Raw genomic sequence first — 22317 nt, forward strand, 5'->3', positions numbered from 1 at the left:
AAAAAAAAGAAAAACACACACAAAAAAAATGAATTTTAAAAGATTCAAACACTGTTTGCTACATGGTCCTACTGGCCATTTAATAAAATATATAAATACACCCATACGTCTACATTAGCAAGTTGATACTGACAAAAGAGCAGAACCAACAATACAGGAAGCAGCACTATAAAAGCACATTTTCTGAAATATCACATATTTATTTTAAGGTATTTTAAATAACTGGTTTTCTTTTAGAATAATATACACAGTATAATTTTTTCATTAGGTATTTAAAAAATATAAAAGGCAAAACAAATGAAGATTCAGTATATATAGCTAAATATTGTATCTTTGCATACTTTTCCCTCATGGATAGTAAAATTAATGCTTTGCAAACATGCTAATTTAGACGAAATAATTATCTGAAAGTGTTTCACAAATTATACCTTAAATTAATTTACAGTATGATATGCCAGCTGCAGTGCTCATTTAGTTTCTATAGGGAAAATGCTCTAAGCAGCATCAATATTCAGCATGCTTTATAGTCATATGCAAGTTTTTCCTACCATAATTAATCTGGCATTAGAATTATACTCAACATATGTAGCTGTACTTGCCAGTTCCTTGCCTGCTATCAAATTAGCTATGTACCTAAAACAAGCAAAGCATCTGATATAAGAAAACAAAAACAAAACAAAACAAAAAAACACCTTAAATTCACCCCTTGATGTCAATAGCCATCACAATGACACATTCGTCTACTTCAGCCATATCTTTAAACTCATGTTTGATTTTATTTTTTTTTTATTTTTTTATTTTTTTCTCCACATCAGATCAGAGATGGAAGGTGGAGAAGGCTGCCATACAATCATAATTTCCAACTAAGGTCAAAGGATTTATTCTGCTTCACCATGTGGATTTGTTGTAGAAATCCTAAATGTTTACCAATAGACATTCCAAAAATCAATAGTTAAAATAACCTTAGAATGGAAGACCATGTTGTCCTGTGGAATCTAAGAAGAGATCTAATAAATAAACCCCAGATGAAAGCCCCAACATGTATTCTTAAATGGGAGATGTAGTAAATGAGTGGACTGTGATTCAGGACCTCAACAAGACAGACTGACAGACTGATTCTGAGATGCCCCAGTAATAGTCTCTTGCAGAAAGACTGGTTTCTATGAAGTGAGATCAAGCAAAAACTTCTTTTTCATGGAATGGAATATATTTCTATTCTAGGAATTTGAGGCTGAAACACGTGAAACACATCCCCTTGTGTCTGCAATGTTCCAGCTCTCCTGAAACTCACTGCATTATTTTGAGGTCGTTACAATCACAACATTACCAGTTTTTAAATATATATGATTAAATCCTTTGGGCTTGCTTTAAAGGCTGGATCCAGTAATACATTCTTTACATCAGTTAAAAAAGCTCAATTTAGGGAGCACTAATTTAAGAACTCTCAGCACAGACAGCACTTTTTTTAATAATTAAGAAGCCCAGCATCCAATTCAGTGCTTCTGGGAAGGTAACTATTCTGAAGACAATTGACATAAATTCTGCATTCACTTCCATATATTTCTTCATCATACACTCAAATTCAAGCTTCACTGTAAGTACCTAGAGGACATGTTATGAACAAACAATTGGAACTGTAATTCAAATCAGGATATGGACGGGAAAATATATGAAGATTTTCTGACCTTGATATTATTGTGAGTTAGTAGCCAAGAGAAATATTTATCTTTTGTTTTATATATTCAAAGCAGTTTTGATACAGATAAAAGACAGATCTCCCAAATGATGTCTCATTTAAAGAATAAATATAATACATATAAAATGAAGACATCTGTTTTATTCGACAGAGAAAAAAAAGGATTGAAAATGCATTAAAAACCAGTAGCAACAAATGCGTCCCACATATAAGTCTCAGCACAGTATGCAAACCTGTAACTGCCTAATATATATGTATTTTTTCTATTAGTTCCGTTTCAACTTTATATATAGGCAACAGCTTACCAAAGTTTAAAAATCTGTCAGTAAACACAAGGAGACCTTTTTATTCAGCCTCACTGCCAAGATAGCATCAGTACCAGAGTTTTATATGATCCTCATCACAACATGGGATAAAAGAGTAGGCTGACTATCCTTGTAGTAAACAAAACCAAATCTTTTGCATGTTTTATATCCTACTGTCAGAAGAGGTATTTCAAGGTATTGCAATAAAATGCCCCAAGGATCAAAGAAGGTCCCCCCAAAACCTGCACAATCAGATACTAAATGTAGTATTTTTGCAGCATGACATCCAGACTGCCACTTAACTGGTAGATGAGTTAACAGAGCCCAGTGGAGAGATACACAGACTGCACTGGTATGCACTAAAATCCTGGTAGCAATGGCTGTGGACAAACATTGCACAGTCCAAAAAAAAAAAAAAAAAAGTGAAACAGCATCTGCCCTTCTAAATCTAAATCTGCATCCCAGCTTTCCAGATAACAGTGTGGTTAGAGTTTGCATCAATTTTGCCCCTTCACCTCTCTACACACATCCATGCCCATGCTTTACAGCAGATTCTGGTTTCCTGCCCTGGAGAATTTTGTAACATTGATTAAGCATGGAATTTGATGCATGGACATTTGTTTTGCTTCATTTTTGCATGGGATGGATGATACCAACAATTTAGTTATGCAATAACCCTATTTCTGGTGAAAAATTGAGTTTGGTATTGTTGACTTCAGTGGCTACACACTGTAGAGTGCACAGACTTCAAGATAACTGAGAACTTCCAGGCCACATACAGTAGCCCTAGCTCAGCATTACTTTGCTGCTAACATACAGGATAACATTACGGGCTTGCATCCTGCCCCAAATCAATCTTAACAGCTGTGCAGAGAGATTTCAAGAAAAATTCAAAACAATGTTATATACAGAGTGAACAGTGCTTACAGGTTTTATTAAGAGGCTAATGCTGAAGTCTATAAAGTACTCTCTGTGTGACAGTTTCCATTTGTCAAAACCCCACTTCGAACAATTTTAGCAATAAAATGAAATCTAAAGAGGCATTTTTATTCCCCCCCCCCTCCCCCCCCAAGATATGCAACACAATTTAAATATGAAGTAAACAGTATCTTTGACTGTTTGTAAAATTGCTCCCAGAGTATCTGATCAGCTTTGAAGCAATTCAGATTACCAGGGAAATCTCAGGTTTTATTTATAATATATATATATATATATTACATTATATATATTATAATATAATACATAAAGCATTATATTATACCATATATGTAATATATATTATTTATATTATATGTATTTATATATAATATATGATATAATATAATTTACATAATATTATGTATATATATATAATTTTTTTAAATGTATTTCTATAAAGCCTTGATCTTACAATTACTCTGGCTTGGACTTCATCTTAAACACAAATATTTGCACTTAAGCTAATGACATTTGTCACATGTTTATCACTAAATACAGCTGTCAATGGCTGCAGGACTGGAAATTAAAATGGAACAGTATTTTCATCAATATTGGGCAACAATCCATTTATAACCCTGAGATGTTTTCTCAAAGCTCTCTGCAAGAGAGGAACTGCTGAGTGTCCCAGCTTTTGACCAGTCTAGACAGACATTACAGATTATCCAGGTGTGTAGACCTGACCTTTGTGTCTTTGTGACTCCAGATTTCACTGTACTTACTAAAGAAGCTGTAGAAATAGAGAGAAGAAAAATTAAAAATATAAGTACCAGAACTGTTTGTGTTTTCTCTTAATTTATATGACTTGAGATTTCTCATCTAGCCTCATAAAACCTAGCTTGTTGGACAAGTTACGTGATACTTTTGTTCTCAGACTAGAGGACATACAACTATTTCTAAATTCTAAGACTAAGTTTAAAAAACAAACAAACAAACAAAAACCACTAATATTCCATTTCACCACACTGAACTTTTCTGAAACTCTTCCGAATTACTCACCTGACACTACACTTTTTTTTTCTCATTAGAAGCTTTAAAATATCATAACAGATAGGACTACTACTAACAGATAGGATAATCTGTAATGATAGGACTACAAGAGAAAAGCTATCAAAAGAAGCAATACAGAGCATTCTGCAGAACCAATGCAGTTTCTGTAGACTTGCGTACATGTATATCTGACTCAGTTTTTAACAGTTCTGCTACTTGTGTACATGTATATTTGACTCAATTTTCAACAGTTTTGCTATTTTATTGTTCTAAGCTAAGATTATTGTTATTTTTTTTTCAGAACAACCTTTTTTCCTTAAGATTGTTCTAACTCCCTAGAACTTTACATTTACCTAATGCTTTGCAGAGCCTATAGATAATTAATTCAAATTTGTTAATAAGAAAACCATTAGAGTCTCAGACATTACTTTCCAGAGCAACTTGATACAGAACACTGTAATTATTAGGGCCTGAGGTGAAGCCTTCTTTCTAAAAAATAGTATTGTTTTTGCATACCTGAGTAATTATTTAATTTGTTTAGTGACATTTGCATGTCACTATGCCTTGCAGTATTATAGCATAATTTGGAACATTATGAACTTTGTAGTTAATTGTTTCCAGCTCAATAGATGATGTATTCTGGACCATTGACTGTTGCACTGATACAAAAAATTATATCCCCTTCATGGCTACCAGTGGTAGTCATTGTCAGTTTGGGTTTTTTGTTTGCCTTTTATTTTTTTAATGCCAAAGATCATCTGTGAAGTTTACAAGATAACCATTTCTTGAGTAAGCATATTTAGAAATTGTGCTTATTAGAAATTAGAAAAGTGCTTATTCTTTAAAGCACTTTTTCAATTTTCACCACATTGTGTTTGGATTTTTTTTTTATTCTCATTTTTTGTAAAAAAATACCCTTATCATAAGTTGATAAGCATATAAATCCTTATATATTAATTAATGTTATTCACAGAAAAATTTCAAGTGACTGACATAGAACGTCCTTACAGAATTTCTGGAGTGAAATACTGGTTCTCTTACCAATCTGATTTATGACTAGAAAGAATGATGTGATATTAAATCAGTGATAATCTTTACTTACAGCTTATTTTTAGAACACAAGTATTTACTGTGAACAGACATGAAAAACTACTGTGTAGTCAGGTAGATGGCAAAAGCTCAGGAATGTCTGTTTAGGTGACACAGAGATTTATCCCTTTTCAAATACATTTTATTCTTATTTTTCCACTAAATTAAGGTTTACCACATTGCTTTGTTTTACTAAGTCAATTTAAAGACAGTTGACAGGATTCTGTTTTGTCATCAATTAAAAGCATTTAAAAAAAGAAGCCATTATCACATGTACATTCAAATTTCATATAAAAACTAACATAAGCAACACTACTTTTCCAGTGATATCATTCATCATACATAAGCAGGGAGAATATCAGTATATACACTGTGCTTTTTATAAAGAAGAAAAGCATATCCTACCATGAAAAACTAAAAATAAGAATGCCTTCAAAGTACAGTAGACTCTTTGTCAGCACATCAGTAAGCATGAATAGCAACAGTTCTGCACTAGATCTGGCAAGAAAGTGGAATCACTTGCTGTGTTGAAAAGTTGTGGCGGTCTCTTTTGAGGTGTATTATTACAAAGCCTTAACCCTCAATAAGGCCAAAAAAGAACACTGCAGCGCAGCTAGCAGGTGTTATGCTTCTGAATTATTCCTACAATCAAAATGCTTGCAAAGCTACTGAAGAATGACAGCACAACATTTTGATCTATTTTCCCTTGTAGTCACTCTGTGAGGTAGCAAAAGACAATTATTTCTATTGCCAAGCAACAAGAAATAGAATGGGCAACCAAGTGAGCAAGGGCCTGACTTGGAGAGATGTAGAGGTGTATAAATGCTATGTAACCGGCTAAGCAGTTCAGGTATCTTGCAACCATCACAATTATAGATGTATAGTATAGGTCCTTAGTAGTTTTATACTTAAGGGTTTTATTTGGTTGTTGTTGTCATTTTCTTTTTAATGTAAATAGTTCTGCATCTGCAACTGAAGGCAAGTGTGTACATGGGAGGAAGAAGTGCCTTGTATAATATAAACCATATTTATTTTATATGACTGGTAGGGAAGACTTCCTAAGCCTCCGGTGCTGAGGCTTGTCTGCCTGGATGATCCAATGTATTCATTTATTACCAAGGAAATGACATTCTGCGACAGTCCTGAACCCTTCCTGATGTTAGCCAGGCTGCAGACAGACTGCAGTCCTGCTGTTAAAATGGATGGGACATTCTGAGTGACGTTCTCTGTGAACACAGGAGCTCTTTGCATATGGTTGCAAGGTTTATCTGCATACTAAGCCATGTCTTTCTCAATCAGATTCCTAGGTTTTGTAATGGATGCAGCAACATGAATTCCAGTGGACCTGTCCCATGAATATATGGTAACCATACCTGTGTGTCTTCTCAACCCTCCTCACCTATGTAGCGCACAAAATAGACTGTGGGCATAAACATTAATAAAATGAGACTTCTAAATATCAAAAGACAGACCTTTCTAAAAGGAAAGAAAAAAAGGCTATTTTACAGAAGCGTATCATTATTCTCCTGGCTAAATCTGCACTAGTCAGATAAGGGAGTTATACTTCACTGTGCATAAACAGAGTTGAGGATTTCCATAGCATAAGGCAGGTCAGTGCTAATAACTCAACACAACTGAGCATCTGTTATCAGAAAAAAACAGCCCATTTATTTACCCAAGGTTCTGGTTACAAATTACCTGCAAGACGATACTACACCAGAACTGTACAAAAATGTCAGTACATACAGAGGAGGGGTATTAATGACATTAACACATATAGTACCACAGAATTTAAGATAACATATATCCGTATCACTTAGGGATCCAAACAATTTCCATGGGAAGTCATAATCTCATTTTCTTTTTACATATACATTCAAGAATTTAGTACTAAAAGGCTGTCAGAGAAGATTTGTTTCTACATCTTCCCAACAATCTTTCTTAATGGATTTTAATCAAAAAGAGAATTCCTTGGTTGCACGTTGCTACCCAGAGATTAACACTTGATTTACTAATAAGAATAATGTCCCAAACCAACAAAAAGTTTAAACACAGCCAACCTGAGTCAGAATTTCTAAATTCTATCCCTGGTTCTGTCACTCTCTTAATGTTCAGTCATTATTAAGCCACTAAATTTCCCCACTCTACTGTATCTATATTTGTTCAGCACTCTCATCAAAGTCTGCAAATACCTTCCAGAAACACAATAAATGTTTGATTACCAACTGCAACACACACTTCCTCTCCTTGCTCTAATTTCAGCCTACAGTAATAAAACAGGAATACTAATCCCTTGTTAACAGTTTCAGGGTTATGGTGTTTAATTTATTAATGCCCATGAGGTTGCCTGAGATAGTCAAATAGGGAGAATGGAGAAACGCAGATATATTAGATCAGCAGGGTTACTTAAATAAACTACAGTCCCAATATCTAACTCAATAAATCTAATCAAAAAACTACTTAGCAGGAAAATGGTACAGCAGCCAAAGAACATTTATAAAAGCTTTTATTTTCACGTCTTTTTAGAAAAAGAATTGCACTGGCATTTACCTGTGCATATACAATGACAGTTATTTTCTTAATAATACTGCATACCCATGTTGCTAAATTCCTTTGTGCATTTTCAAACTTACTCTCTCTTATCTAAATCAATTTGAAATACCTGTGATGATTACCTTTATTTTTCAGTACTCAGCACAAATTTTATTGAATTTTACAAAGTCATTAAGAGATGTTGCTAACTTAGATCAGCCAACTCTGATTTTGAGGGTATTGGCAGGACTGCTCATAAATATAGAAAGGTTATTGTAACATCTGTCTGTATTTACCTATAAGAAAAAGATGGAGAAGATTGCAACATCCCAGAGTCATTGAAATTAATGATTGCTAGGTAGCTAGTTATATTACAATTACCTCAAAAACATGGCAGAAGAAAAGTTATGAAATAATAAGAGTGCTTTCTAAACTGATGCTTCTTCATTAGAGCACACAAACACACACACACCACAGAAACAGTAGAAAGACAGTTACAGGTACAGAAACTATACAGTGAGATATCCACATTCTTAATAAATAAATAAATAAATAAAAATTTATCTTGAGAAGCATATGTGATAGAAAATATGAATCCTTTGTTAGTACAAATGCTGTATACAAAATCAGCTGTGTGGTGGACAACGAATTCCCACCCTTCTCTCCACATGTAATTGTAGTGACGTTTGACTTGTTTAAGTAGCAACAGTAATTAAGGCTCAGCCTACCCTTCCACACACACAGCTGAGTTTTGGGTATACCACCAGATACACTGGGATGTACTTTAACGGACGAACACTTCCAGGAGCAACAGGGAACTCCCTCGTGGCCAGGCCCTGACCGTGGCCTTGGACACCTCCTCCAGCCCCCAGCCGCTGCTGCTGCTCTGGGCTGCAGCCCCACACAGGTGAGGCCTGCAGCAAGGCTCCACTCCAGGTTAGGGACGCTCTTCCTCGCTCCTCTTTGTGTTTGGAAAATATCCCATCAGTCATCTCTTTAAAAAGCATTTACAGAACTAATTAAGTGGAAGCCACTATCAACATTTGAATCCTAATTATTTGTGACAGCGTTCTAGAAACTTTTAACCAAGAAGACTGGAAAAGGGGGCTATTAACAGAAACAGCCACGGTGCACTCCAGCGTTGCTTGCACCATGGCTGCCTCTCCTGCCCACAACAGACCCTGGAGTCTCTGTGCGGTGAAGATTCACCATGGTGCTTTCTCCTGCCACCTCCTCATAGCTCAGCCCAGGAAACAAGTTCAGGGGCCCTCTGCCCTGCTGACAGCCCTGCTGCAAGTAATGCTCCAACTGGGTTGTGCCTCATGCCAAGGACAGGCTGATCTCGCAACACAGGCACCAAAGAGCTAGATTTCCTCTCTGCTTTGGAAAACAAGATATTCCAGCAGCATCCCTGTTCTACCAAGCACAGCATCCAGCCTGCTGTATGGCTGCATCCGGGAAATGAGCTCTAAAGCTGAGCAACCCAACAAAGAAGTGAAACCTCATTTTTGTAATTATGTACAGCAATTACACAGGAACCAAAATTTCTTTATGTCAGTGGACTGAGTAAAAGCCAGAAGGCTCCTTTATTCATTACTGCTTTCCAGTCATTTCATACTTTGGTGAACAACTTGAAAGCTTTGAGAGAACAAACAACTGCAATTTCACTTTGAAAGGCTAAGCCCAAAGGGAACTGATGGCTGAGGCAAGAACTTTATTTTCTGCAAAATATACATTCTGTGAACTGTAATTAGAGCTGTGGGAATAATTGATTTGTCGGCCCACTAGCCAGAAGAAAAGAAGGGAAAAGAAATCATTTTTTGGTCATCCTTTCCTTTCTGTAACAGCATGTCAGCACAGAAATGACCAGAGTCAGGGACAACAGTTCCATTTGCACGGGGGGGCATTGCGAGACCTGCAGTGCCAGCTCACAGAAATGTTCTACTTGTGCCAAGCAAGGTGCAGAGAGGTGGCTTAGTTCTTATTGTTGACAGGCATTTGCAACTGAATTGAAGCCAAATCCGCCTCATGCTCAGTTACTAATAGTTTCTCAAGCAGTGTTAATGCACTGAGAACTGCATGTCCCAAATCTTCTCCTGCCCTTATTCCCCATGCTTCCCCCTGCACTGCCTGACTGCGGCTAGGATATTGCATGCTGCAGTCGATCAGAAGATAGTGGGCACCTCTACAAATCAAACTGTACCTCCCTCAGAAGAGAGGCAAAAAAGCCTATAAAATGAAAATACCAGATGTCATAGAAAAAGAAGAAATGCAAGTGGCCATGACTTCTGTATGTGTCAATATCATCCCCAAATGTTCTCACTCTGCTCTCAATGCAACCAATTTCTTTCCAATGTTTAAATGTCAAACACAGCCAAAAGATGTGACAGAAAATTTTCCTCAGTGTGAAGGAGGAGACTTTCAGGATAGTAACTAAATAAATACAAAGATCTCGGTCCTTGTCTCATTGCTTTTGTTATCAACATAACATGTAAACAGCAGACTATATAATCTTATAGATACTCTACTGAAGCATATACTACTAATTGCAGTTAAATATCATAATAACAAAACACTCTGTGCTGAATTACATTAGAAGCAGGAGTTGTGGCACCCCTTCAGCCTTCCATAAAATTCTCTGCTCATCTTTTGACACCACCAGACACAGAAAGTCTTCTGGCTTAGCTTACATATAGCTTTAACTGTGCTTTACAGAAATGCAGAGGGAAAAAATCTTCAAATAAGTTCATATACTGTACAAGAAATAAAAGTGTCGTTCTTAAATGCATTAGTACAATACAATAGTACAAAAACAAACAAACAAACAAACAAACAAGCTATCACCAGCAAGCTCTGCAGAGGTCCAAACAAAAAGATTGTACAAAATGTCTTAGCACAACATTCAGTTATATGCTCTTTATCTTCAACATGGATTAAAAGCTGATAATGGATTTTTTGAGGTTGGAATAATTATTGCCAGGGTCACTTAAAGCAAGGTAGGTAATTTACCCTAATCTTACAGAAGCCTGATGCTCAAAGTAATTTGAATTAGACATGGAAAATTTAAGTTTACTACCTAAATGTATTTTTCTAGTAGTTCTAGTCATCAAAGCATATAGATTATTGAAGATTATGGGTGTAGTTTTGTGGTCATATTAAAGGAAAGGATATCCAGGTATCTTGCAGAAATAATACAAAATCCTATTGCTTTTTGTTTGCTTGCTTTCTAATAAGGAGCTGGGGATTCACCCAGACCTGTAACAGAGGAATACAGGTAATAAGTTATGAAATAGCAAAACACTAGAAATAACACAAAGTGTGAAATTCCTAGGGCAAATGTAAGGGTTTGCCCAAAATATAGGAATTTTATCATAGCCTTTTCTGATCTCATTGTATGCTTCATTGATTTTTCTTTATCTTGTGGAGGGAAGAGACTTTACAGGCAGCATCAAATCTAGAAAATATTTGGTAAAGATTTCTAGCATACACTCACTGGCAAAAAGGCAGCTTGTTCTAATCATGTCAGATATGAAGGCACTTATTCATTAACCATGAGGTAAAAACAAGGTTTAAAAAAATCCATTTATTGGGTTCTTTATGCAAACATGTTCCCTTCTAAGTCATTTTATATTTTTAATTACATATAGCCCATGAATATAAAGAAATTCAGTACTATACCCAAAAATAACTCACCATATTGCCCAAATAAGTTTTTACTGAGTAAAATGTTAATAGGATATGCAAAAGTGCTGATACATATACTGCATCTGAACACAGTCCATGTCCATTTAATCCTACAGTTCACAAACAGAATCTGTTGAGATTTACCCAGCTCCACCTGGGGAAGGGTGATGGACAAGTGAAGAGCTTGTGGGTGAGAATTAAGGGGTGGGCTGGTATGGGGGACACTGCTGTGAGGGTATACTACAGGTCACCAGATCAGGAGGAGGAGGTCAACGAGGCCTTCTACAAGCAGCTGGTAGTAGCCTCAGGATCATGGGCACTGGTTCTCATGGGGGACTTCAATTTTCCAGACATCTGTTGGGTAAGCAACTCAGCCAGGCACGCCCAGTCCAAAGGGTTCCTACAATGCGTTGAAGACTAAGTTGACAAGGAGGGGGGTGCTCCTGGACCTTGTTCTTACCAACAGGGATGGGTTTTTTAGGGGTGTGAAGGTTGGGGGCAGCTTGGGATGCAGAAACCTTGAGATGGTGGAGTTCAAGATGGAACTTGGTGGAAGAAGTAAGGCTAAAAGCAGGATTGCAACCCTGGACTTTCAGACAGCCAACTTTGACCTCTTCTGGGACCTGCTTGGGAGTATATCTCATGGGCTAGGTTGCTAGAAAGCAAGGGTGCATGTGAGAGCTGGGCTACATTTAAACAGCACTTCTTCCAAGCTCAGGATCGGTGCATCCCTAAGAGTAGGAAATTGGGAAAGGGGGACAGGAAACCTGTGTGGATGAGCAAGGAGCTCATCAATAAGATCAAAAGGAAGAAGAAGGTTTATGAAATGTGGAAAAAGGGCCTGTCCTCTTGGGAGGAGTATAGAAGTGTTGTCAGGGCCTGCAGGGATGCAACAAGGAAGGCTAAAGCCCACCTAGAGATGAGGTTTGCAAAAGAGATAAAAGATAATAAAAAGTTTTTTTTGTTAAGTATATAAACAGTAAAAGGAAGACTAGGGATAATGTGGGTCCCTTGCTGAACAAGGAGGGTGTCCTGGTAATGGGAGGCGCTGAGAAGGCAGAGATACTGAATGCTTTCTTTGCTTCAGTCTTTGCTTCAAGGACTCCCTCCTGGGACTCCTCAACCCTGGAGGGAGGAGAAAGAGTCTGGGAAGTGGAGATCTCCCCCCTTGTTGACAAGGAAGTGGTTCGGGAACGTCTGAGTGGGCTCAACACACACAAATCCATGGGTCCTGATGGGATGCATCCACATGTGCTAAGGGAGTTGGCAAAGGTGGTTGCTGAACTGCTCTCTATCATCTTTGAAAGGTCCTGGAGAAGATGAGAGGTGTCTGAAGATTGGAGGATAGCCAATGTCCCTCTAGTCTTCAAGAAGGGCAAGAAGGAGGATCTGGGAAACTACGGGACACTCAGTCTCACATCTGTCCCTGGAAAGGTGTTGGAACAGCTTTATCTGGATGCCATCTCCAAGCAATTGGAAGAGAAGGAGGTTATGAGAAGTAGTCAGCATAGATTAACCAAGGGGAAAATGTGCTCGACCAACCTCATTACCTTCTATGATGGCATCACCAGCTGGATAGATGAGGAGAGAGCAGTGGATCTACTTTGACTTTAGAAAGACTTTTGATACTGTCTCCCATGACATCCTGATAGCAAAGCTGAGAAAGGAAGTCTGCTGCTAGAGCCATCGAAGGCCTTTGCTGTTCCACCCCCTGGTGACCTGGACGTGCCTTTTGACCCAGGCCCTATTGGTCTTGAAAAGGAGATGGATATGCTTTTCTTCGATGCGGGAAGAACGGGATACATAAGGCCCGAAGACCGAGTTGCTTAACAACTTAAAGCAAGACATATTGCTCCCACGACTACCCCTGGAATTCTCCGGTGTTTGTAATGAAGAAAATGAATGGAAAACGGAGACTGTTGTTTGTAATCAAGAAAAGGAATGGAAAACGGAGACTGTTAAGTCATGGAACTTAAAGGATTGTTTGTTACCTTTTCTGATTGTACCTATGTATAGGCGTACTCAAGTTTAGTAAGTCGTGGAACTTAAAGGATTGTTTTCTACCTTTCCTGATTGTACGTATGTATAGGCAGACTCAGGTTTAGTTTGTAAAAGCAATGTTCTGTATATTTAGAATGCTTGATGTTCGCGTGTGCATGTTGGTGGAGCGTAGACTCCCTGCACACCCAGCACTGTTTACTTGCCTTTTATACCTTTGACAAATATTCCTTTTATAAATATTACTAAATTCAGTTTAAGGTGAGACTCCATTTATAACAGAAGGAACAACCGCATGTATCAGTACAGACTGGGGGACGACCTGCTGGAGAGGAGCTCTGCCGAGAAGGACCTGGGGGACGACAGGTTGGCCATGAGCCAGCAGTGTGCCCTGGTGGCTAAGAAGGCCAACAGGATCCTGGGGCGCATTAAAAGGAGCGTGGACAGCAGGTCAAGGGAGCTGATGCTGCCCCTCTACTCTGCCCTGGTCAGGTCTCACCTGGAGTACTGTGTCCAGTTCTGGGCTCCCCTGTACAAAAAAGACAGGGATCTCCTGGAAAGAGTCCAGCGGAGGCTCACAGACAGGATACGGGAGCATCTTCCCTAGGAGGAAAGGCTGAGAGACCTGGCTCTGTTCAGCCTGGAGAAAAGAAGACTGAGAGGGGATCTTATCAATGTCTATAAATACCTGAGGTGTGGGAGACACAGGGATATGGCCAACCACTTTTCAGTGGTCTGTGGGGACAGGACAAGGGGCAATGGCTGCAAAATGGAGCACAGGAAGTTCCGCACCGCTACGCGAAAGAACTTCTTCACGGTGAGGGTGACGGAGCACTGGAACAGGCTGCCCAGGGAGGCTGTGGACTCTCTGCAGATATTCAAGCCCCGTCTGGATGCCTACTTGTGCAACCTGCTCTAGGAAACCTGCTTTGGCAGGGGAGTTGGACCCGATGATCTCTGGAGGTCCCTTCCAACCCCTACAGTTCTGTGAAACGAGCCCCGCAACGCCTACGTTTCTCTATCTTCTGTTTAACCTATTGGAGTAACAGCTCCATTAATACAGTGTTTCCACAGTCTTCTAACACTTGGATTACCCCTAACACTTGAAAAGAGGAAGATGCAGTCTTTCTAGACCTGGCTTGCATCAATAAGAACCCCTGGTTCTTATCACCGATAAGAACCCGGCGAGTTGCATAGTGGGGCCTTGGTCCTTCCACAGTCCACAGACTCATAAGTTTGCAGAGCGGAAGCTTTGCAGAGCTGTACGAACACTGAAGATCCAGTTCTGCAAGAAGCTGATGCAAAAGCTACATGGCAATGAGCAGTTTGGGTGAGGAAGAAAGAGACTGGCATTCTCACAGTGCATGGTTTAACCGAGTTTAGTCCTGTGGGCTGTGTCAACAGAACCGGCTTTGGTTTGTACCCTTTCAGGACACTGAGGACCCAATTTCATGTCTGTGGGCAGCACGGCTAAGCGGGCAGCGTACTCTGTGTCACCGGGGACAGAGGAGGGATTGACTGATGGGCAGTGTCAGTGTGCCCTGCACAATGCTGCCTCCACCTTGCTGGAGCAGTTTGCGTGCTCCTAGCGCCAAAACGTGCCTCTTGGAGGGCCGGGGGCAAGGCGAGGCAGAGCTGGAGGTGGTGTCAGGAAAGCCTCATGGCTCCTGCCAGGCACTGCGCCAGGCCTCAGCCCTGGGAGGCCAGCCCCGCCCTGCGGCCTCCTGGCGCCCATCGGCTGCCACAGCTCCATGCTGCCTAGCAACAAGCGCCAGCGGCCTCGCTATTGGCTGCGCCCAGAGGCGCCAAGGCAGGCGGCCAATGGGGCAGCGCCTGGCTATGATGGAGCAGAGGTGTCACAGGGCAGGGGAGGTGACATGGTGCTGGGTGTGCTGGGGCTGCGGCACTCCGGCGATGGTGGCGCACAGGCGAGGCGCAGCCTTTGGGCTGCTTGTGGCCCCTGAGGAGTGCTCCTGTGTGCAGCTCTCGGTGTTGTCTTCACTGTGTGACCCCGCAGGAGGGTGTCGTCGTGCAGCTTTTGGTGTTCTTATCACGGCAGCCCTGAGCAGTTCTGCATCGTTCAGCTTTTGGTGGTTCTCCACTGCAGCCTCTGAGGAGTGATTTCTTGAGCAGCTTTTGGTGTTTTCTTCACTGCAACTTGAGGAGTGCTTCTGCGTCCAGCTTGTTGTGTTTCCTTCACTGCGTTTCCACTGAGGATGCCTTCATTGTGCAGCTTTTGGGGTTCTTCACACCACGTTTCCCCTGAGGAGCGCTTCATCATTCAGCTTTTTTGCATTTTCTTCACCGTGGCGCTTGAGGAGTAATTCTTTGTGGAGCTTTTTGTGTTTTCTTCACCTTGTGGTCCCCGAGGAGTTCTTCATTGCGCAGCTTTTGGGGTTCTCTTCACTTTGAGACTCCGGAGGAATGCATCATTGTGCAGATTTTGGTTTTTTCTTCACTACGGCCCTGAAGAGTTCATCGTGCAGCTTGTGGTGTTTTCTTCTACTCGGTCCTGAGGAGTTCTGCACCATCCAGCCTTTGGTGTTCTCCTCACCATGTTTTCCTTGATGAGAGCTTCATCATGCCGCTTTTGGTGTGGTTTTCACCTTCCAGCCCCTGAGAAGTGCTTCATCTTCTAACATTTGGTGTTTTTTTTTTTTTTCTCATTCTAGGCCCTGAGGAGTACTTCTGCGTGCAGCTTCTGGCGTATTCTTCATTGCGGCCCATGCATGACGAGTTCTTCATCGTTCAGCTTCTTGGGATCCACGTTTCCACTTTAGGAGAGCTTCATCGTCCAGCTTTTGGTGTTTCTCCACTGCAGCTTCTGAGGAGTGCCTTCTTGAGCAGCTTTTGGTGTTTTCTTCGCTACGTCGCTGAGGAGCTCTTCATCGTGCAGCTTTTGGGGGTTTTCCCCACACCACGTTTCCCCTGAGGAGGGCTTCACTATATTCAGCTCGTCGTGTTTTCTTCACTGTGGCGCTTGAGGAGAAATGCTTCATGGAGCTTTTTGGGGTTTCTTCTCCCTGTGGCCCCTGAAGTGTGCTTCTGCGTGCGGCTTTTGGTGTGTTCTTCACTGTGGTCCTGAGGAGTTCTTCATCATGCAGCTTTTCTGCTTCTCTTCACTTTGGCCGTTGAGGATTGCTTTGTCGAGCAGCATTTGGTATTTTCTTCATTGCTGCCCTTGAGGAGTTCTGCACCATCCAGCCTTTGGGGTTCTTCACCATGTTTTCCCTGAGGAGAGCTTCATCATGCCAATGTTGGTGTTGTTTTCACCTTCCAGTCCCTTAGAAGTGCTTCGTCTTCTAACATTTGGTGTTTTTTTTTCTCCTTCCAGGTCCCGAGGAGTGCTTCTGCATGCAGCTGCTGGTGTATTCTTCATTGTCGTCCATGAGGAGTTCTTCATAGTTCAGCTTTTCAGGATCTCTTCATCATGCAGCTTTTGGTGTTTTCTACAATGAGGCGCTTTTTGGCATCTACCATGTCTGCAGCCAGACCGACAGCTCCGTGCCTGACTTGTGAAGAAGCACATTCTTCTGTTTGTTTTCAATCTGCCAACCGATCATTTCATGTAGAGCTGTCTTTTTTGTACTAGGAGGTGCCACGTTGTGTCGTGCTGTTATAAATCTCTTTCAAACCATTTCCAAGTTCTCTTGCCTCATGTACTGGGTTTACGTGGCAAGGTTTTGGGAGCGGGGGGGCCATCAGGGTGAGTTCTGTGAGAAGAATCCAGAAACTGCGCCGTGTTAGAGAAGGGCCCGCTGGTGGCCACAGCCAGGCCAAGAAGCGCTGTTGCTTGCGCCTCTGTGAGGCCAGCTTTAAGGTTAAAAGAAACAAAAACCAAACAAAAAACAAAAAACAAAACAAACAACAACAACAACAAAATTGCTGTGGAAGAGCAGCTGGGAGAGAGGGAGGAATGAGAAACAGCCTTGCAGACACCAAGGTCGGTGAAGAGGGAGGGCGAGAGGTGCTCCAGGCGCCGGAGCCTGCAGCCTGTGGTGAGGACCACGGAGAACCAGGCTGTCCCCCTGCAGCCCGTGGTGTACCACAGTGGAGCAGGGTTCCATGCTGCAGCCCGTGGAAGAGACCCCAGTGGAGCAGGGGCAGAGAGCGACCGAGAAAGAGCGGCGGAGACAAAGTGCTACAGACTGACCGCAGCCCCCATTGCCCCGCTCCCCTGAGCCGCTCGGGGGGAGGAGGTGGGAGAGGGTGGATTGGGGGGGGAGGGGGGAAATCTTACTGTCTCCCTACTCTGAGTCTGCTTTGCCCATCACAATACCTGCTGAGTGAGCTCCCCGTCCTTATCTCAGCCCTTGAGCCCTTGGCATCGTATTTTCTCTCCCCTTCCCTTTCAGGAGGGGGAGTGAGAGAGCGGCCATGGTGGAACTCGGCTGCCCACCCGAGTAAAAGCACCACACTGTAACACCTAAACTAAAGTCCCTTTGCTGCATCTGAAGTCCTTTCTTCCTTGTCCTAAATCTATGGCCTGGGGAGGGGTTTGCTCGCTTTTTAGTTGCAGCATCCTTCTCCACATCTCGGTTCTGCCTTCTCTTGACATTAAAGCCTTAGTCCATTAATCCAATGTTTAATCTTTCCTTACAGACCATGTTTCGTAAGAGTCTGATCCTAAGAAGGGTCGTTCTTAGCATCGCTTCCTGGGTTCCTTGGGTGCTTTCTGCTTGGTGTGCGTGTTCCTTGAAGTACAATCCCCAGAAATGGACACAATTTCAGTGGAAAATTTCACAGTAGACCCCACACTCTGGATAAAGCAGTCTTCCGTCAGCCGCTCCCTCTCACCTTCTTCAACCTGCTGATGGGAGCACGAGGTGGAGGGTGTCGCAGGCTTTCTGAAGGCGACACATGAGGGTCTTCCCTGAGCAAGGTGTTCCGCTGTCAGAGAAGAAAACGGCTTTGTTGTTTGTTTCTCACCATCGGCACTTTGTGGCAGTTTCAGCTGTGATTGTCTCACTACACATAACCTATTGGATTATTTCTTGGAGTATTTTTGCAGGAGTGGACATGTAACTCATTAGTTCAAATAATGAGATCATGTTCATGTCATTCACTTACTTTTCAGCCGAATGCAACTTTTCATAGAATTTGCTAGCGTTGCAGGGGCCCAGCCATGACCGCTCTCCTCTTAAGGCACCTCCAGTGCTAAGGAGATGGGGAAAGACTTTGGGAGTGCATTTTGTGTCTTCCCAGTGGGATGCTGATGCGCTAAACTTTTCTACCACGGAGTGTGATGTGAATCTCCAAAACCAAGCAACAACAACACAACAAAAAGGAAAGGCTCTTGCTACTGTCTCCCATGATACCCTGCTAACAAAGCTGACAAAGCGTGGGACAGATGAGCGGACAGTAAGGTGGGTTGAGAACTGGCTGACTGGCCGAGCTCAGAGGGTGGTGATCGGCGGCGCAGAGACCGGTTGGAGACCTGTAACTAGCGGTGTTCCCCAGGCACCAGTGCTGGGTTCAGTCTTGTTCAACATTTTCATCAATGACCTTGATGAGAGAATAGTGTCCACCCTCAGTAAGTACTCTGATGACACTAAGCTGGGAGGAGTGGCTGACACACCAGAAGGCTGTGCTGCCATTCAGTGAGACCTGGACAGGCTAGAGAGATGGGTAGAAAGAAACCAAATGAGGATTAACAAGAGCAAGTGTAGAGTCCTGCACCTGGGAAGGAAAAAACACATGTATCTGTACAGGCTGGGGGATGACCTGCTGGAGAGGAGCTCTGCGGAGAAGGACCTGGGGATCCTGGTGGTCGTCAGGTTGACCATGAGCAAGCGGTGTGCCTTTGTGGCCAAAAGGGCCAATGGGATCTTGGTGTGCATTAAAAGGAGCATGGCCAGCAGGTCAAAGGAGGTGATCCTCCCCCTCTACTCTGCCCTGGTCAGGCCTCACCTGGAGTAATGTGTCCAGTTCTGGGCTCCCCAGTACAAAAAAGACAAGGACCTCCTGGAAAGAGTCCAGTGGAGGGCCACAAAGATGATACGGGGCCTGGAACATCTTCCTTATGAGGAAAGGCTGAGAGACCTGTGTCTGTTCAGCCTGGAGAAAAAAAGAATGAGAGGGGATCTCATCAATGTGTATAAATACCTGAGGTGTGGGAGACAGAGGGATTTGGCCAACCTCTTTTCAGTGGTTTGTGGGGACAGGACAAGGGGCAATGGCCAAAAAACAGATCACAGGAAGCTCTGCACCAACATGCGAAAGAACTTCTTCACGGTGAGGGCGATGGAACACTGGGACAGGCTGCCCAGGGAGGTTGTGGAGCATCCTTCTCTGGAGATATTTAAGGCCCGTCTGGACGCCTGCCTGGGCGGTCTGCTGTAATGTACCTGCTTTGGCAGCGGGGTTGGACCCCATGATCTTTCAAGGTCCCTTCCAACCCCTTAAATTCTGTAATTCTGTGAGATTAAAAAATGAATGGCATCTAAAATTTTGCATGAACTCTTCTTGCAGTACAGAGGTAATATTTCCACTGATTGGTCTGGAAGGAGCCCATTAATCTCACACAACCATTTAATGGCACAGGAGGCTGCAGGGAATTTGGCCCGAACAATGATGAATTGCTCTGATCCAGGGGGACTAAGCTCCCTGCCCACACCACAGTAAAACAGATCTCACTATTACATTGGCCCTTGGGTTTTAATAGTATTTGTGCTGATCCCCTCGTACTTTGTGGGAAGGAGCACGCCTCCTCATCCAAGGACTATTTACTCTATTTTTGAGCACAGGGACTCTGGAGACTGCCCACAGAGCTACAGATTGGGTAATTCTTACATGGAACAGGAAATAATGTCAGTCTTCAGTCAGATGCTGTGTTAAACCATCACATGCACTAGATTTCCACCTAGCAGTATTAAAAAAAAAAAAAAAAAAAAAAAAAAAAGTGACTGAATCTATCTGCAGACCCTAGATAATAGTAGGTGGCTAGGAAACACTATAAATATAGGAAAGATCTCCTAAATTGTGAAAATTGTGAATTAAAGACATTGTTTTCAGGTGTGACAAGTTAAGACAGGAAAGTATCAAGAAATGTCCTAGAAAAAAATAGCCTGTATTTGATGCCATTCGAAGGAGGGAAAGTGTTACAGAAGGGGTGACTTGTTGAAGAAGATGTCTCTTACTGCTTTGTCTATCATGGGACACCACTAGCTGAGGATGAAGAGGAAAGAGAAGACTGTGGGAGGGTTAAACAATGAAGAATTGCACTAACCTGGTAGAGTTCAGTGTTTCCCAAGCTTTTCTCATGCTAATGTATGTTGCAGACAAAAGTCTAAACAGTATTCTAACGTGTTCCGACTGTCTCCCTAGAGCTAAAGCTCTCACCGAGCTTCTCCCACTGTGCAACATCTTCTCCTTGAGGTAAGACTGGTGCAACATCATCTTTGCTCTATGTGTTCAAACTGCCGATACTGACCTTCATACTATATTTGCTTTGACAATACTGACTGTGCATACATACGCTGGGTCTGCCACCTCTTATGACATGAAGGGTAAGTTGCTTGTTTACACTTACACTGCAAGACTAACCTGCATCCAACTCCATTTATGTTGGAAGGACTGACTCCTCTTCTGTGATGCCATCCCCATTCCCACTTTTTTTTTTTTTTTCCAAGGAAAGATAAAAACAAAGCTTGTAAATATGCTGATTTATTCACAGAAATATATGCTGTCTTACACAGTGAACCTGTCCTATATGGCACCATAACTTCAGATGAGTGTCTGAACATATTGCCATACCTGTGAATGACATTGATTCATGCAAGTCCATAATCACATGGTGACTGAGAGTAAAAATGCAATGTATTTTGAACTACAAAGATCTTTTATTACTTCTACCTCACAATATCCATCTATTAGCATGGAAGTGTACAGGGAATTCAAGATGTTTTAAGTTTCTGACACTAGTATAAAAATAAATAAAATCAATCAGACCTATCTCAGATAACTTTTCATTTCTAACTTCAGTGACTTGAAAGTGTCACAGAAAGGCAACAGCATTTAGACTGGGATGCAGACTGGCTAAAAAAATAATTAAGCTGCTTCTTAGGTGAAACAATGGCAATTGTATGGAAAACTCAATAGAGTTGAAAATGGCCCAGTAAAATACTACATTTTATAATTCAGCAAAGGAGACTTTCTGAGATCTAGTTTTTGTCAGCTGACCCATCATTTTCTTGCTGTTCAGAAAACATACAGGTTCTTGAGAACCATGTCTAAAAGTAATAAAAAAATGCATACATTTTTTTTTTCACTTTCATAGAATCATAGAATCATAGAATCATAGAATCATAGAATCATAGAATCATAGAATATCCTGAGTTGGAAGGGACCCTTAAGGATCATCAAGTCCAACTCTTTGACACCGCACAGGTCTACCCAAAAGTTCAGACCATGTGCCTAAGTTCACAGTCCAATCTCTTCTTAAATTCAGACAGGCTCGGTGCAGTGACCACTTCCCTGGGGAGCCTGTTCCAGTGTGCAACCACCCTCTCTGTGAAGAACCCCCTCCTGACGTCCAGCCTAAATTTCCCCTGCCTCAGCTTAACCCCGTTCCCGCGGGTCCTGTCCCCTGCCTCAGCTTAACCCCGTTCCCGCGGGTCCTGTCACTAGTGTTAATGGAGAAAAGGTCTCCTGCCTCTCGACACCCCCTTACGAGGAAGTTGTAGACTGTGATGAGGTCCCCCCTCAGCCTCCTCTTCTCCAGGCTGAACAGGCCCAGTGACCTCAGCCGTTCCTCGTACGTCTTCCCCTCAAGGCCTTTCACCATCTTCGTAGCCCTCCTCTGGACACTTTCCAACAGTTTCATGTCCTTTTTATACTGTGGTGCCCAGAACTGCACACAGTACTCGAGGTGAGGCCGCACCAGCGCAGAGTAGAGCGGGACAATCACCTCCCTTGACCTACTAGCGATGCCGTGCTTGATGCACCCCAGGACACGATTGGCCCTCCTGGCTGCCAGGGCACACTGCTGGCTCATATTCAACTTGCTGTCTACCACGACCCCCAGATCCCTCTCTTCTAGGCTGCTCT

At 42.1% G+C, this 22317-nt stretch overlaps 2 long non-coding RNA genes across 3 annotated transcripts in view; one reads left to right on the forward strand and one right to left on the reverse strand.

Annotated features, from left to right (window-relative positions):
* Positions 1–22317, reverse strand: part of LOC311441466 — a 293932-nt gene that overhangs the window by 134134 nt on the left and 137481 nt on the right. The gene's annotated exons all lie outside the window — the stretch shown is intronic.
* LOC311441601 lies at positions 15193–16906 on the forward strand. Its single transcript, XR_014696091.1, has 2 exons — positions 15193–16525; positions 16604–16906. It is a non-coding gene; the product is annotated as an uncharacterized lncRNA (long non-coding RNA).

The sequence above is a fragment of the Aythya ferina genome, assembly GCF_964211825.1.
Source record: "Aythya ferina genome assembly, chromosome: 9".
NCBI lineage: Eukaryota > Metazoa > Chordata > Aves > Anseriformes > Anatidae > Aythya > Aythya ferina.